The sequence below is a fragment of the Eubalaena glacialis genome, chromosome 2, assembly GCF_028564815.1.
Source record: "Eubalaena glacialis isolate mEubGla1 chromosome 2, mEubGla1.1.hap2.+ XY, whole genome shotgun sequence".
NCBI lineage: Eukaryota > Metazoa > Chordata > Mammalia > Artiodactyla > Balaenidae > Eubalaena > Eubalaena glacialis.
In genome coordinates, this window is record NC_083717.1 from 1,096,523 (window position 1) to 1,112,982 (window position 16,460).

At 40.9% G+C, this 16,460-nt stretch overlaps 1 protein-coding gene across 5 annotated transcripts in view; it reads right to left on the reverse strand.

Annotated features, from left to right (window-relative positions):
• Positions 1–16,460, reverse strand: part of MPP7 (MAGUK p55 scaffold protein 7) — a 252,180-nt gene that overhangs the window by 198,706 nt on the left and 37,014 nt on the right. The window contains exon 3 of one of the 5 annotated variants that reach the window (XM_061181525.1): positions 8,347–8,445. The exons of the other annotated variants lie outside the window; for them this stretch is intronic. The gene's annotated coding sequence lies outside the window, so the exon portion shown is untranslated. The remainder of the gene's footprint in view (positions 1–8,346; positions 8,446–16,460) is intronic. 5 annotated transcript variants of the gene reach the window in all.

The following is a 16,460-nucleotide window of genomic DNA, read 5'->3' on the forward strand; positions in this document are numbered from 1 at the left end:
CCATCAAATAGACTATCTTGGACCCGGCAACCCGGTGCAATGTCTTGAGTTTTGTTTTACGTTACAAAGGTTGACGTAGTTAAAATACACATACAAATTCATACAGAGATCCTCTGTGTTAATTAAAAATATGAGGGCAGTTATTTTAAATACCAAGTGAAAATATAAATCACTAAGCTAAAAATAAGACAGAAAAAGGTAAAGCAAGGCTTCATTAGTGCCCATCTCTGAAGCTGTTTTCCCTAATAATTTTAAAAGGCAACTCTGCTTTGTCTTCATAAGTTATCCTAACAATCAGGACTAAGATTCAACTACATAAAGTGCTCCTCGATTCAAACAGAAAGAAAATAAAAAACAGACCATACATAATTTAAAAAATGCATTCAATTAGTAAACTTTTGTTTTGCTGCTGAGAAAAAAGGGAAAAACGGTTTTAACTTGTAAAGTATATGCACACATATTTCTACCATTAGGAAAAGGCATATACGTAGGTATGTAGGTAGGTATTTATTATAGAGTATATGTGTGTAATTTAAGCTCTTTATGCCATAAATCATAATTTGTACAGTACAGACTACCTAACTACAGAAATACACATACTATATAATCTATACCATGCAAACTACAACTTTCTTCAAGCCTTAAAGAACTTACAATGTTTCAATTTCATAAACCACGTACACCATATAAGCCAATTTATGCTTAAAACAAACAAACATCCTATTCATACTAAAACCACCTTACGTTTCACATCAAAATATCCTCCTGAGTTGATGCTGCAGCTTTCCACATATGCCATATACAAAAGACTTTATCATAGTATTTCTCATCTTTTATTTCACAATAAACACTCAAGGTTAAGTTTTTTTCCAAAGTTATATTATTTAAGAAATATATGCTACAAGATAATTATCTTCTCAGAACATATACAAGTATATTAATAAAAAAAAATGGTTTGATAAAATCCCAACCAGGAAAATTGTTAATATTCTGCAGAACGAAGCAGAGTTGCTGGGTTTAACTTTCAAACTGAGCTAAATTTCTGTAGTAATCATGTTATTTTCTTTGGCTAAACTTATTTAAAATGCTTTGGAATTTGTCAGAATCCAGCCATGATTATTACTGACTGTTGTATGGAATCGATTTACTACGACACAAAAATACCAGCTGTTACAGTACGTCCTGAGAGGGATTACCAAATATTCTTAAATTGAAGTTCAATCCATCTTTCCATAAAAAAGAGAGCAACCCAAATGCCAGGAACGAAACTACAGTGTCAAGTGCACCTGAAGCATTTACAATCCCCAACAGAACTATTACAACCCTCCTTTAAAAGGGCTTATTTTTGAAATTTCATTATTCCAGTCATACCGTGCTTCTATATATCACACTGTATCAGGTTCTTCTGGCATCCGTCACATGGAAACAGTGAACTATGTGAAGGTCTAGAACCTACAATGTTCAGTTTCTACCCGCCCTGGGCAACCCTTAGGGCTCCCGCGGCACTCATGACATCTAGTGGTCAACCACAGAAGTGCAAGTGTCTGTAGCAGAAAGTTTTTTGAGTTTTCCCTAAAAAAAAGAAGTCTTAATTGCACCCAGTGAAACAGCCATCTGCAAAAACTTTTATTAATGTGTGCGCACGCACACACACACACACACACACACACACACACACACTCCTGCTGTGTATCTCCTCCACTATCAATGCTTCACTTCTGACAGCAGATGTGGTTTTCCCCCAGGCAGATCTGTGACACCAGCTGGGCAACCTACAATTAAACTCAGTTCTGACACTGTCTACCTGGAGATAGGGCCAGATACCACAAGGTAAGGGCTCAGCCCCACAAAACTGGCCCCCTTCTGATGTCACCTGCAAACCCAGGTTGTCACCTGTGCTTCTGATGGGCTGACTACAAATCAGAGTTTCCCCCAGCTCCCTCAGCTTCACTGAATTTGCCCGAGGGGCTCGCAGAACTCAGGAAAACATTTACTTATTAGGTTACTGGTTAACTGTAAAAAGAAATGAGGAGGAACAGCCAGACAGAAGAGCTGCACAGGGCGAGGTGGAGCTCCCACCCCTTCCCTGGGAGCCGCCCTCCCCCAAATCTCCACGTGTCCGCAACCTGGAAGCTCTCCAGACCCTAGGCTTCTGGGGTTTTATGGAGGCTTCGTCACACGGGCATGGTTGATTAAACCACTGGCCCACTGGTGCCTGAACTCAACCTCCAGCCCCCCTCCCCTCCCTGGAGGTTGTGGGGTGGGACTGAAAGCTCCAATCCTCCAATCAAGGTTGGTTGCCCTGGCCACCAGCCCCCCACCCCCCACCCACCCCCACCCTGTCCATAAGGGCTTCCCAAAAGTCACCTCGTTAACATAAACAAAGGTATGGTTGAAAGTAGTTAGGAAAAACAAGAGACCCCTTTGTCACTCTTATCACTTAGGAAATTCCAAGGGTTTTAGAAGCAGAAAGGGTCACACAGAATGCCAAATATATATTTATTATAAATCACAATATTTCACACACACGCACGAGGTTAACACAGATGAATGAGAAATCAGGTACCGGACCTAATTTTCCAAACTCACGCCCTCTCTATTTGGAAGAGTATTCAAGAATACGAAAACTTCTAATTAACTGTCGTCATAAACTAATAATCATAGTAACATCCCATCATTTCAAGGGAGTAACTGCCCAGTAATCCAACTGTAGATGATTTCATGAGCTACACATACTCTCAACTTACACTTTCAAAACCTAATAGAGCAACAACACACACACAAAGAGTAAACCTTTTTTTTAACCAATCTGACATTAAAAAAAAACTCTACCTGAAAGATGCATGAGTTGTATTAGCCAATACAAGCAGCAAACCTTCATAAATTATAATTGTTAGAAAACACAGGAAGCAATGCAGGTAGGTGGCATCAATCTGCTTACAGAAAATGGTATTTAAACCTTTTATACCATCAGTTCTCAAAGTGTGGTCTGCAGACACCAGTGGTCTCTGAGATCCTTTCAGAGACGTCCCTGAAGTCAAACTATTTTCATAAAACCATCAAGATGTTATTTGCCTTTTGCAATGTGTGGACATTTGCACCAATGATGAAAAGTACTGGTGGACAAAACCATGGGTACCTTAGCACAAATCAAGATAACAGTACCCAATGGAAACTATTAGTCCTAGTTAATTCTTCACTACCAAGCAGTCCCATTTAAATAAAAAAAAAAAAAAAGACGGAAGGGCATTGACTTTAGAATGTCCTTAATGAAGTAGTAAAATTAGTAATAACTGACTCTTAAGGCATTGCTAATGAAAAAGCATAAACACTCAAGCAAAAAAACAGAATTTTATAAAACCTGTGTCCACTAGAGGTGGTCCTCGCTTTGCAAGGCACCGTGTTAACCGAAATGCAAGCATCCTGAAACCAGTTCCCGCTCTGCGCAGGTCCACCAGCTTCCCAAAACCCACAGGCTCTTCCAAGATCAGTGGTGATATGAGCAAATGTGATTTTTTTTATATTGTGTCAGCCTGTGGATAGTGAACCAATATTTTTGAAATTATCAATGCATAATATTTTTTAAAATGTGTGAATAAAAGATTCATTCAAAACACAGGATAGACCAACAGATTTGAAAGTTCCAATATGATACGTCTGTTGATGTATTTTCAGATTCCATATTGCAACACTGAAACTACCACATGTCGAGTTTTGATGTACAGCTGACCCTTGAACAACAACGGGTTTGGTCTGCATGGCTCCACTTATACACAGATTTAACAGGACTACAGGATCCGGAGCTGACTGAATCCATGGATATAGAAGGCCAACTGCAAGTTATAAGCGGATTTTCAACTTCATGAACGGTTATCGCCCCTAATCCTCACGTTGTTCAAGGGTTATCGCCCTTAATCCTCACATTTTTCAAGGGTCAACTGCAGTAACAAAGAACATCTACAATTAACTGAACAGGTTACTGAAATACTCCTCCCTTTTCCAACTACAGATCTGTGTAAGATTGGTTTTTCTTCATATCCTTCAACTAAAATACAGAGCAACAAATGAAAAGTATACACATCTGAGAATGTAACTGTCTTCTATTCGGGCAGGCATTAAAGGAATTCCCAACTCACTCATGTTTTTGTTTTCGGAAAACGGTTATTTTTCATAAAAACATGATTTATGTCAACATATAACAAGTTTAATATTGTTCTTTTTAAGTGAATTGAAACGACTTTTTAAATTTCTCTGTTTTAATTTCCAATACGGTAAATATCAATATAACACACATAAGCAAAACACTTTGGAGTCTTCAATAATTTTTAAGAGTCTAAAAAGGTCCAGAGACCCCAAAGTTTGAGAACTGCTGTCTGTGGCCAGAGCAGGCACAAATGTTCTACAAAAGGCAGACAGTAAACATTTTAGGCTTTGTGGTCTCCAGGCTCAACAGAGACAATATGCAAATGAGTGGGTGTGACCCTGTTCCCACAGTATTTTATTTCCAGGAAAGTAGAGGGTCAGATTTGCTGACACCATCCTGTACATTACACCCTATCTGCCAGTGACTTAAGGGTCCAAGAGTAGCATGCTTTCCAGCAACTTCTTTATTGGTTATTCTTTAAATATTCAAAGAAAGTTCAAATTTTTGTCAATTTTCTATTATGCAGAAATGTATGCAAAATAATAGATACGGAATTTTAACCTATGCAATTCCTAATCATAAACAAAATCACATTTCAACTTTGTCTATTCCAAGAATCTTAGACTGTCAGACAATAAAAAAAATTGTCTACAATTTCTGTCTACACACAGACAATAAAAAAATATGCTTACAACTGGCAATGCATTAGGGTGCCATATGTACAAAAATATGCTTTATACAACCAAACGCAGAAAATCCTGGATTTCAAAAAAAGGGGACAATTACAAAAAATTAAAACCTCTCACATTTTACAAACTCACCAGGGTTCAATTATTATGTAATACAAACCTTACATATCACAAATGGAAAGGAAAAAACCAAAGCGACAGAAAAGAGGATGCCCATTGAAAGAATTTTATAAATCTTTGAAGACTTAAAAGAGGAAATGAGAGAAACACTGCTTCATAACCCCCAGGTTAGGAGACTCAGGCTTCAAGGCTGCCAGGAAAGCCGCAGGAGCCCCGGGACCCCAGGACTGCACCTGCCGGGAAGGGGCGCTGACCCCCGTGCATCAGCATCAGGGCTTGCGAGGCACGCGCCACATCCCTCCTCACCTGCCCCTCGCCGGGAAGCCCAGGTGTAAGGAAGGACCTGGCGCTCACCAGCCATGACCCCACGCCAGACGACCTGAACCACCGCCCGCGAGCAGTGCGCCGCGACCCTGTGCTTATTCTCAGAGGTCCTCGAGGAAACTCAGCAGCCTCTCCAGTGCTGTGCACGGCCTCAGCCCCACGGTGAAACCTCTCTTCTGACAACGACCTTTTCTCACCATATTTATCTTCTACCACTCACTGCTAAAAGGTCCTGGACAGTCTTCAAGATTACACTATCAACCATGAATGAACCACTTGTTTGTTGTATTAAACTCTTTCCTCTATTTGATGGGGGCAGGGGAGAATGGTAACTTCTGCATTACATTTTCCTCGACTAATTCTCGGTTCCAGATCCTCCCCAGCAATCCACCAGCATCCCCTGAAGTCCTCTCTACTGAAGAAACCGATCATTTTTGATAATTAAGATACATCGATGTAACTTTGCGTCTTTGTTGGGCTTACAATCCCCCACTAGATCTCCTTGAGGATGGAGCCTGTATCATCCTATGTCCTCAAAACTGCATCACGGCCCCCAGTCGGAAGTGCGTCTGTATGTGACCAACTCCAACCTGCCAAGAGCTCTGACCTGATCCTTCAAGGTCAGCGTAACCTCATCATTTTACTTACGGGGAGACAGCGCAGCCTAATGAAGAGAGCGCAGATTTGGACACAGGACAGACCTCGGATGAGAGCCCAGCCCTGCCTTCCTGACTCCATGGTCTTGGCCAGACGATTTAATGAAATGAGAGTACATGCAACGACGTAAGTAAAACACCTAACCCATAGGAGCCAATCAACAGATGACAGCTTTTATGAATACTTTTCAACCACATTTTCATCACTCTCTACTTCTCACGTCCTCTAATCTAGCAAACGTTTAAAGGTCCTATAATGAAAAGAATACAGGCTTTGGTGGGAGACAGTCCAGTCTCCTGATTCTACCACTTACTACACACACAACTTACAAGATATGAGACCTTGGGAAACCAAATAAAACAATTAAAATAAAAAATACACACACACACACACACACACACACACACACACACAAATGTGAGCAACAGATAACACCAAATGCACCCAATTTCCCAGACATTAGGTTAAAAACTCAACGTCTCATTTAATTCTCACAATAATCTCATCACATAAGGACTATTATCATCGTCTTACAGACGAGGAAACTGAATTCTAAGCAACTTGCTCTAAGCCGCAGCTTGGAGGGATTCTCACATCACCATGTGTGAATCCAAGGCCCCACGCTGGTAACCACACTACACAGTGCTGCCTCTTCACTCTCATTTAATCCCACCCAGTCAGTTCCCTTTGGTGTCAAGTGGAAATCATTTCTATGATTCATTACGTCTTGTGATGACCAAATGAGACATATCTGAGGCACTGGGAACATAACAGATGCTCAAATATTAGCTTCCCCACTCTCTCAGTCTTTTGCTTGATACCCTTCTTTTATTTTATCCTCTTTATTTACAAGTAAGAAAACTGCGCATTTCAGATCCACATCCTCTAGCTTGCTCTTGGGCCACCAGACTTCATGCCTTCTCCAGCGGACCCCTGATGCCTTGACCAGTAACACGAAGGAAACAGGTTTGCTACTTCCGGGAAGGTGCATTTAAGAGCCACCATGAGATTCGACGCCTCGCCTTTCACAGCTGTCCAGCGTTCCAGCTGCCTGACAGAGGACGTCGTGGACAGTGCCCCCTGCCAACACGTGATGGCCGCACCGCATGAGCGAGAGGTGCGCATGGCGCTGGAACCGTTTGCTACTGGAGCTCAACCTAGCCCCTCCTGACGGATAAACTGGTCATGTACGCAAATCACTGGTATAATTTTTAAATAACATAAATCATGTAAGCATTTACACACTGTTATTTACTGGGTACTAATAAATATTGTTTGGTTCAACACAATGGTTGCTTAAAATGTAGCCTACTAAAAACATCTGTAATGAATCTGGACATTTATAAACATGATTTCATAGGTTTACTGACAACAGAAATCATGCAAACTGTCTACTTTCGTCAGTTTCTCAGGCCCTACAACAGAACCATCAAAAAATAAGCTTCCCAAATATCAATTCTTATTTGCAAAATATTAATTACGTCATGCTACCAACATTAACTGTATTTTCTAAGTAAGGACAGGACCAAAGAGTGAAACTAAATGTAGTACACAATAGTTAATGCATACTTACATACGTATTTTTTAAAGCTATCATAGATAGTGACAAAAGCAAATATCTAATTCAAAAGCCCTGTTCATTTATAATACAGACAACTTTGTACTAAATTCTCCTTCACGGTGGTCTTAATACTCTTAAAGGAAACCCTCACCTTCTTGCACATGAGATTTTATTCAAGTCCCTATACGTCCTATTTTCTTACATACTCATCTACTTTATTTATTTATTTGGGGGGGGGCATTTCCACCAATGAAGTAATTTTATTCACTCAGGTTGTAACTAAATGCTTCAGGAAACAATGAAGTCAGTTTCAATGTACTGAAAAATAAATAGTAAACAGTATGTATTTCAGTTTTTAAACAAGGAAATTAGTTAATTTTATTTACTAATAAAAATAAAAGAAGCCTCTAACCTAAAGTATAGCCTGATCATTTACTTTCTCTAGAAAGAAACACAAATTGGATTTTTTTTAACATAAAAAAACTCCTGGGCTTCCCTGGTGGCGCAGTGGTTGAGAATCTGCCTGCTAATGCAGTGGACACGGGTTCGAGCCCTGGTCTGGGAAGATCCCACATGCCGCGGAGCAACTGAGCCCGTGAGCCACAACTACTGAGCCTGCGCTCTAGAGCCCACGAGCCACAACTACTGAGCCTGCACGTCTGGAGCCTGTGCTCCGCAACAAGAGAGGCCACGATAGTGAGAGGCCCGCGCACGGCGATGAAGAGTGGCTCCCGCTCGCCGCAACTAGAGAAAGCCCTCGCACAGAAACGAACACCCAACACAGCCAAATATAAATAAATAAATAAATAAATAAATAAATAAATAAATAAATAAATAAAAAACTCCTCTACCTGCTGGCGCTACAGAGATTTCCCCAGTTACTGACTGATTTTGGTAGATCTGCATCACCACTGCAAGCCTGACGTCATCTACTTTAATGACATCCAAAGCTGAAAGCAGAGAGAATAACCCCCGTAAGAATAATTCAAAACCCTGATGTTACACTGTACAGAAAAATGGTGAATCCTACATTGATGAAAAGGGTATCTGTTCTGTACTGGCCCTTCAGGTACTAAATAGCAGAGAATCTCACACTCAGAGTCAGTTATACCCAAGGGTAATTAACTTTGAGTATTTCGTTGTTCATATACCTTTTAATGTGATTTTCTTCAACTACCTCAATGTTTAAACCATTAATATAAGTTGCTGGAATCTACTGACTATACTTTGTAAATTTTTAATCTGCACATCATAGCTCTGAAAAGGATTATTTTCATTTCCAGAATGAAATGAATGAATAGAAAAGAGAAAAAGCTAACATTTCCAAAGTTTCCCGTGAAGAAGGAACAAAAATTAAGTTGCTAAGGGAAGTAACATGCCAGTCATTGTTCGAAAACCATGGGAAACGTTTACACAAAAGAACATTCCACAGGACTCTGCAAAGCCTTTGAGGGGACCTGTAGGCACACTGTCTTGTACTAACACACTCTGGAAGATACGATGTGACAAGGAGAAACTCACTTTATGATCCGTTTATGCCAAGAAATCGTAGGGTTAGAAGAGGAATCTGACTGAAAAAACAGCACATGCAGAGACAGAAAAAAACCCAAAGGCCACGTGAGACCAGCTGTGAGACGCTTCCTACTCTCATGCGCCGTTGAGGGCACAGGCCCAGGTAGAAGCAGCAAATGACACACACTGTGAGCACATGGGCACAGCTCCCGGGCAGCCTTCGTGGGTCTTTCCCCAAACGGCATCTCAGTGGACTCCCTGGGCGGCCCCTTTGCAGAATCTCCCCACAAACCCCACGCCGACTTAATGTTTCTTCTTCACGCTCGTCACAGTCTAATCACTATGTGTGTTTCATTTATCTCGTCGGCTGTCTGTCTTTCCTGCTAGAATGTCAGCTACGAGAGGCAGGGACTTCTGCCTGTATTACTCCCTGAATTCCTAGCGTCTGAGAATAGAGCTTGCTGTATACAGTAAGAGGTGGCTCCCTAGTGTTTGTTGAATGAATGAAAGGATGAATGAGTCAACAGTGAACCCACTACCAATTCCTGCCATGATATTTTGTTGGTTTGTTTTGTTTATTTTTATTTTATTTTTTATTGGAGTCTAGTTGATTTACAATGTTGTGTCAGTTTCAGGTATACAGACAGTGAATCAGCTATACGTATACATAAACTCACTCTTTGTTAGATTCTTTTCCCATATAGGTCATTATTGAGCGGAGTTCCCTGAGCCACACAGTAGGTCCTTAGTAGTTATCTATTTTATATACAGTAGGGTGGGTATTATATGCCTCTGCCCACCCCCTTCCTACTCCTCCTGCCCAAAGGAGGGAGAGCTGCGAAGCCCACTGATCATGATGTAAAACACCTACTAGATCAGAGTACGCAGATTCCCTACCAATCAAAGGTACTAAAAGGTCAGCATCTACGCCCAGTGCCTACGGGCACTTCCGGCTCCCCGCTCCCCCCGGCGTCCCTACCCTGAGGCAGGCAGGCCCTGCAGGTGCCAGGGCCCTGCCAGGGTGCACTGTCTCCCCACACTCGCACCAGGCACACACCTGCTTTCTCACACAGACTTCCACTGATCTGGGCCTTCAGCACAATCCAAGGGCCTGGCCCCTCTTCCTCCCTGAGGGGAAGGCTGGCCAGCTCGTCTGCAGTGACCTCTCTCTCCTCCCAGGGAGAAGCTACCTCACCCAAGAATGCTGGCCTCTTCAACCACTGAGCATGCTTGAAACTTCTTCTGATAAAGAAAAAAAGAAAACTTAGAAAACTTTTTTTAAAGTTTCTATTTAAAATGTAGCAGTGTTCACCATAGACCCATCTCCCAGAGTCTCAAAAGGAGAGGTGGAAAATGCCAGAGAGCCTCAAATGAAGTATAGTAAACCAAGTCTTTGTGCCTCTGCGCCACCTCTCACAGGATGTTACAGGACCTAGTATCTGTACCCCCCAATCCTAAGCTTTCCAGATTTTATGCCCCTGAGCATCTCTCCCCTGAGGCCACTGTGGAGAGATGCTTGCTGATGTACATACGGATGCAGAGGAAAGACATCTGCTACCTACTCCCAAGTACTTCGGAGCAGGGGCGGGGCATGCAGGGCAAAACGTTACCGACTGTTGGGCCTAAGGTAGACTTATGGGTATTCACTGTACTATTCTTTCTACTTTTCTGTATGTTTGAAGTTTTTTGGTAAAGTTTTGTTTGTTGTTTGTTTGCTTTCGCAAAACCAACCCACCAACCATGTAACCAGCTTCCCAGAGCTCTGTGTCTCTCTCTCTGGGACCCTACTCAGCAAATGCACTGATGGGCGAATTGCTCTGTCCCCACCTCCAACCCCCAGCATCATCTTTCTAAGATACTTAAAGGATCGTGTTACTGCTCTAAAAAAAACTATCTGATGACTCAACGGCACATTCATGATAAAGTTTAAATTCCAAAAATGATACCTGCCCTCTGTTCTTACTAGTTTCTTTCACGGCAGAAATCACATGGACACCCTCTCTCAAATTTTCTATGAAACAACCCTGAACACACCTGCCTCTGTTATTTCCTGCCTCTGTGGACTTGTTCACTCCAGGTCTTCTGCCCGCTTCAAAATATGGGTTTAATCAAATACCCGTCATCACACGGCCTAGTGGTGACCAGTGTGAACAAAAAGGACCACCGTATAAGGGACAAGGAAGTCTGAAGTACACATTTATACATTCTCTTATTCAAACCTGTACATTACTATTCAGCAATTCCTTTCAAATTCAGCAGAGGGTGCCATAATTTCACTTTTAAAAAAGAAAATTTAAGTCATATTAACAAAAGCAACTTGCACGACTTCAGCTCTGTTGCAAGCCCTAAAAATTATATTTCTAATAAATTAGAAATTTGAAAATGAAAGTAAACATCCAACATTGATGTAATGTGAACAAATGTCTTTCTTTCCTGTTTAAGAAAGAAACCGCATGATAATCCACCAAAATTCTAAGTGTTTATACCCTCTGAACCAACAACTCAACTTGTTAGTAGGAATTTACCCGAAGAAATAAACAAGTATGCAACAATGGATCAATCAATTTACAGTACAATACACGGGGGAAGAGATCCAGGTTTCCAAGGACAGTATCTTCACTGTAGTCACTGCTTCACTCACAGCATCAACGTGGGTCTGACTCTAATGCACAGGGTCCTGGCTCCAGTGTGTCTGCACTGACACGTGGGCACTAGCCCACCACCTCTTCATTCATACCCTGGTGGTTTGTTTCACTTCGTGTCTTCCATCTACAGTTTCCTAAACTAGTTTCTAATCCATTTTTAGTTTTGGTTTTGCAATTCCAGCACTTTTGCAACAGTTACACAAAGTAGACCAGGCAATTGTGTCCACTTGACTGTTCAAGACATCATTTCCCTATTACTAAAAAGAGATACTTTTGCTATGTCCACTCCTGTGTGGATTGTCCTCAATTGCATTGTAATCTCTCTGGATTAAAAAAATGTGACAATGTCTCAGAAAGATTCTTTTTACTCTCCCCTAAACCACTTGTGAACATTTCTAAAACCATTAATTTCACAAAGGAGCCAAGATTTCTAACAGAAAAATCGCAGCTGTATAGATTCTGAAAATCTTGCTAAACATGTCTTGCAGTTCAAGGGTGGTCTTTCCTGCTTGTCTTGTGTGGTTCAAGGGCTGTGTTTCTTTGCCCTAATCCCTGAAGAGTAAATTGCTATAGACAGGAAAGAGGGAAGGAACTGGCCCAATAAAATAAAAAGTTACCATTTGGAAAGCAATGACATTGCTGTAACAGACGATTCAGGGAGGGAGGGATTACCTAAAACCATTGAGCATCTGCTCTTAAGTACTAATTTTGCAAGGCTATGACGAATACAACTAGCAAAATAGTACTGAATCATCCTGAGCAAAGATCTGATCTTATCTTTTTAAATATCAAGGATTCCTAGATTTATTATACCTTAACTAGTAAATAAAAAGAGAGACTAGAGATAATTCCTTAATACCTACCCAACAGAATTACCCTGGGTGGAAATCATGAGTATTTTGCAAAGAACCACAGAAAACATTTATCTCAAAATGAAAACTGGGGCAGACTGTATTGGACTGAGTCACCCTGCTGCCCATACTCTCACCGGGTCTCCCAACCACAAGGGCAGGAACGGCCGAGGAAGAACGAGGTGAAACCTGCTGTCAAGGTCATCAACAGCAGAGTGCTGGCTGGGGACCTCGGTGCCCCGCCCCGGCACACAGCCAGCTCGGGAGGACCTTGGGGAGCACCGCGGAATGTACACAGAGAAGCCTGTACAAAAGTAAGGGGTCCACACCTGAGGCCCCCATAAACTGCTACGTATCGCAGGTTGGAAGACGACTGAATGACGGTGGGAGACGGGGAGGGGCGGGGCGGGGGGTGGGTTCCAGCGGGAATCTGCAAGCAAACAACCAACATGAACTCGTTGCAACGCGGTTTCCAGAGAGGACTGAACTTTCAGCACTTCCCCCTTTTATTTGCAAATGATGGTGCTCATTCAAACGCAGTGCAAAGGCGCTCGGAAAAAAATGTACAGGAAAGAGGTAGGAACTCATTTTTCCCTGATTCTACAAATTATTACTGAAATGTTTGTTCCTGGTCGATTTTAATCAGCTAACAAAATTCTGATCACAGAGCATCCCGACCCAGAGAAATACCTCATACCTCATAAACAACCAGAAACATTTCTGGGTGTCGCTAGCTATATCCCAGAAAGTTTGTAGAGAAGCGCTGGAAGTAGGAGAAGAGAGGGAAGAGACAGTAAATGGGACATTCCAGCCCAGGAACGTCCCCTCTTTTAGGACGAGTGAAACGTCACCCTGTACACACTCTGGCACTGACGGAAGACCCCGGCCACGGGAACCGAGCCTGGCCAAGGTCCAGAGGGCACGAGGACTGAGAACAATTCGGGGAAGAGCCTGTCTAGACGGGGACAGGAGGGCAGCGGTGGCTCCCGGGGCAGGAGAGGAAGGTGAGGGCCCAGGTGGGCCGCTGAAGACGAACCAGGGACAAGGGCAGACACCCCGCAACTCCAGACCTCTGCAGATGCTGCCACCAAACCACGGGGACTGCGGTCCTCCAGACGATTTCTGCCACTAAAACGCCCACAGCGTCCTGAGTTCTTAGTTATCTTTAAAAGAAAAGCCTACTGACTCTAAGGATTCCAGTAACAAACCACCAGAGAAATATTCTTCAGCCAGGATTCTACTCCTAAACATTTTCACTATAAACATAATTCACGTGTGTGTAAATATATATGTACAAGGAAACTTACTAAGCATCACTGATGACAAAAAACAAAACAAAACAAAACAAAACAAAACCTAAAATGTCCATCAATCATGCAATGGTTTAAAAAAAATGAATGAAAAGTGGAACCAGGTGAGAGGGTGGGATATAAAACGGGAATAAATTCTTAGACTATGTTTTTTAATTTTTTTAAATTTCACAAGTACTTATTCAGTTCTTGTATAATTAAAAACAGAAAAAATCATACATACTATGGTAATCTTTCAAAATTTCACAATTCCATTGTGGGTCTCAAGGCCTATTTAATCTATCATAGTACTTAAACATTTATGTCAGTATCTGTGTGACTTTCCCTCCATGAAATTATAAATTCCTTAAGAAATATAAATTATATTCCACAATGGCTGGCCCAGAGATGCTCATTAAATGTATGCTGAGTGGACAAATGAGCAAGTACATGTGTGACCTATGGTTACCGGGGCAACCACAGCCGGCTAAGGTGATGACTGGAAGTTCTCCGAGCTATGTCAGCCTGACCAACAGGAAGGATACAAATGGTTCTCAAGAAACTGTATACATTTCAAAAAGCTCCACAATCCTGTAGGAGGTTCTAGGTTCCCTAGATGGAATTTATCCCTCACCAAGACCACCCACTTAGATTAAAAACTAAGTGACTCCATGGTGTTAAAAAGCAGCAAATACAGTTCAGTGTTTCATGTCATGGCACAGATTGGAAATATTTTTCTGATGCCTGGAAGTCTGCTCTTGGTGAAACAAATCAATTATACTTTCTTTATATCCTATAATTATGATCAGGAAACTGAAATACAAAGTATTAGGGAAGATATTAAATCCAGAATTTATATAAAACTCCCAAAGAAAATGTGCTCAGATTTTTTTCATGAGAAACCTAAGCTTGTTTCTACGAACAAACTTTTTTTACACTGAGTTCTGTGCTTGTTGATGAAGCCCAGATGAGCTCTTGAAATTTCAGATGGAGCCCCATCAACAATAAACTTTGTTCACACAAGGTAATACATTTAAAATCATTTTTACTGTCATTCAAAAATTTTAAATTGGATTTTACATTTCCTATTCTTTCGTGCATTTGTGACTTTAATGGACTTTAAATCCAATCAAACTTCCCTAATATAGACTACAGACTCTGGTTGATAATGATGCTGTGTCACTGTGGGTTCCTCAACTATAACAAACATACCATCCTGGTGGCGGTGTGGACATGGCAGAGGCTGTGCATGTGGGGGGCAAATATCTGCACCTTCCACTCAATTCTACTCTAAACAGAACTGGTCTGAAGAATAAAGTCGATTTTCAAACGTTCTTCTCCTTCAAACAGGAAAAAACTCTTTTATATTCACTGAACATCATTAGGTGGCCATTTTAATCTTATTTTTACTAAGCTGAATTTTTACTCTGAAGTGTCACTAAAAAGTAATACATATCTACACAGGTCTGGCAATTTTCTATTACATTGATTAAGATGTTCAATGATATATTTTTACTTAAGTAAGCCATCTTTCAACTTAACAACTGTCTTTCTACAGATCCACAAAGTGAGAACAATTCACACACACACAAAAAAGTTAAGTTCGTTCTTCTTATACGCAAACTCTTGACAAAACCTTTCTTTTGGTCTTCTAACACTTGAAGTATGAAAGAGCAGAAATTGCACACTGACCCCATTTCTTCGTCTAAAGTCAAGGAGAGGGGATGGGGGGAGATGGAGGGCCAGAATTAAACTTTAAGGGCTAGGATGTTGTTAGATTCACTATCTTTTATAACATCCCTTAAGAAAGAATTCAGATTTATAGCAAACTTTTATATAAAAGCTTCTCTGTGGTTAAAATGATACATAACTTGAATCAAAGTTCTTTTTTCAAAACAACTTAACACTTTTGATCAGGGCCACTACACTATCAGTAAACAAACATGTGACTGTTTCTATAGCATCATATTTGCTTTGACTTGTTCACTGATTATTAAGAATATTTCAAGCCCAGTAGTGTGCTGGTAGTAGTGTGCAAATAATGTTCTTCCAGGTGTGTGTCTCCAAGGATTCTATGGAGTGCTACTAGTAAATCTTAGTTAATAACTTGCGTTGATTCATCTTGAAACTTCTTGTGATTTCATAATCTTCTGGATAAATACTGTCTCCACGCAATCTTATCATCAAAAAGTCTACTAAAAATATTTTCCAGAAGTAAAATGTTTTAAATTTCTTCACTAGTTCCAGACCCAGTGTTCAAAGTTTCCTTGACAGGCCAACAAATTAAGCAATTCTGCGCTCTATAATAATGATGTATTTGGGTTTTAGTAACAAATTGTGTAACTAGCCTCATGACTCAATCTAAGGGTTACACTGAATTCAAAAAAGAATTCTGCTTATTTTGCCTTTCCAGACGTTTGAAAAATTACCCATCTATGCAGCATAAGAAAGACACTTTAAGGTACCAGAACAGTCAGCTTAGTACCACCGCTTCATGTAATAACATTCCATGCAAAGAGGTCTTTAGGTAGAGAAAGAGAAGAATTATCAAGGTATGCAAGTTCAAATGTGAGATCATCTTTTATTATGTTACCTAATTAATGCCAAACTCCTTAATTTTAGGCTTCTATATTTATCTTGTTAACTACTTTCAGGCTTTAATTCAAAA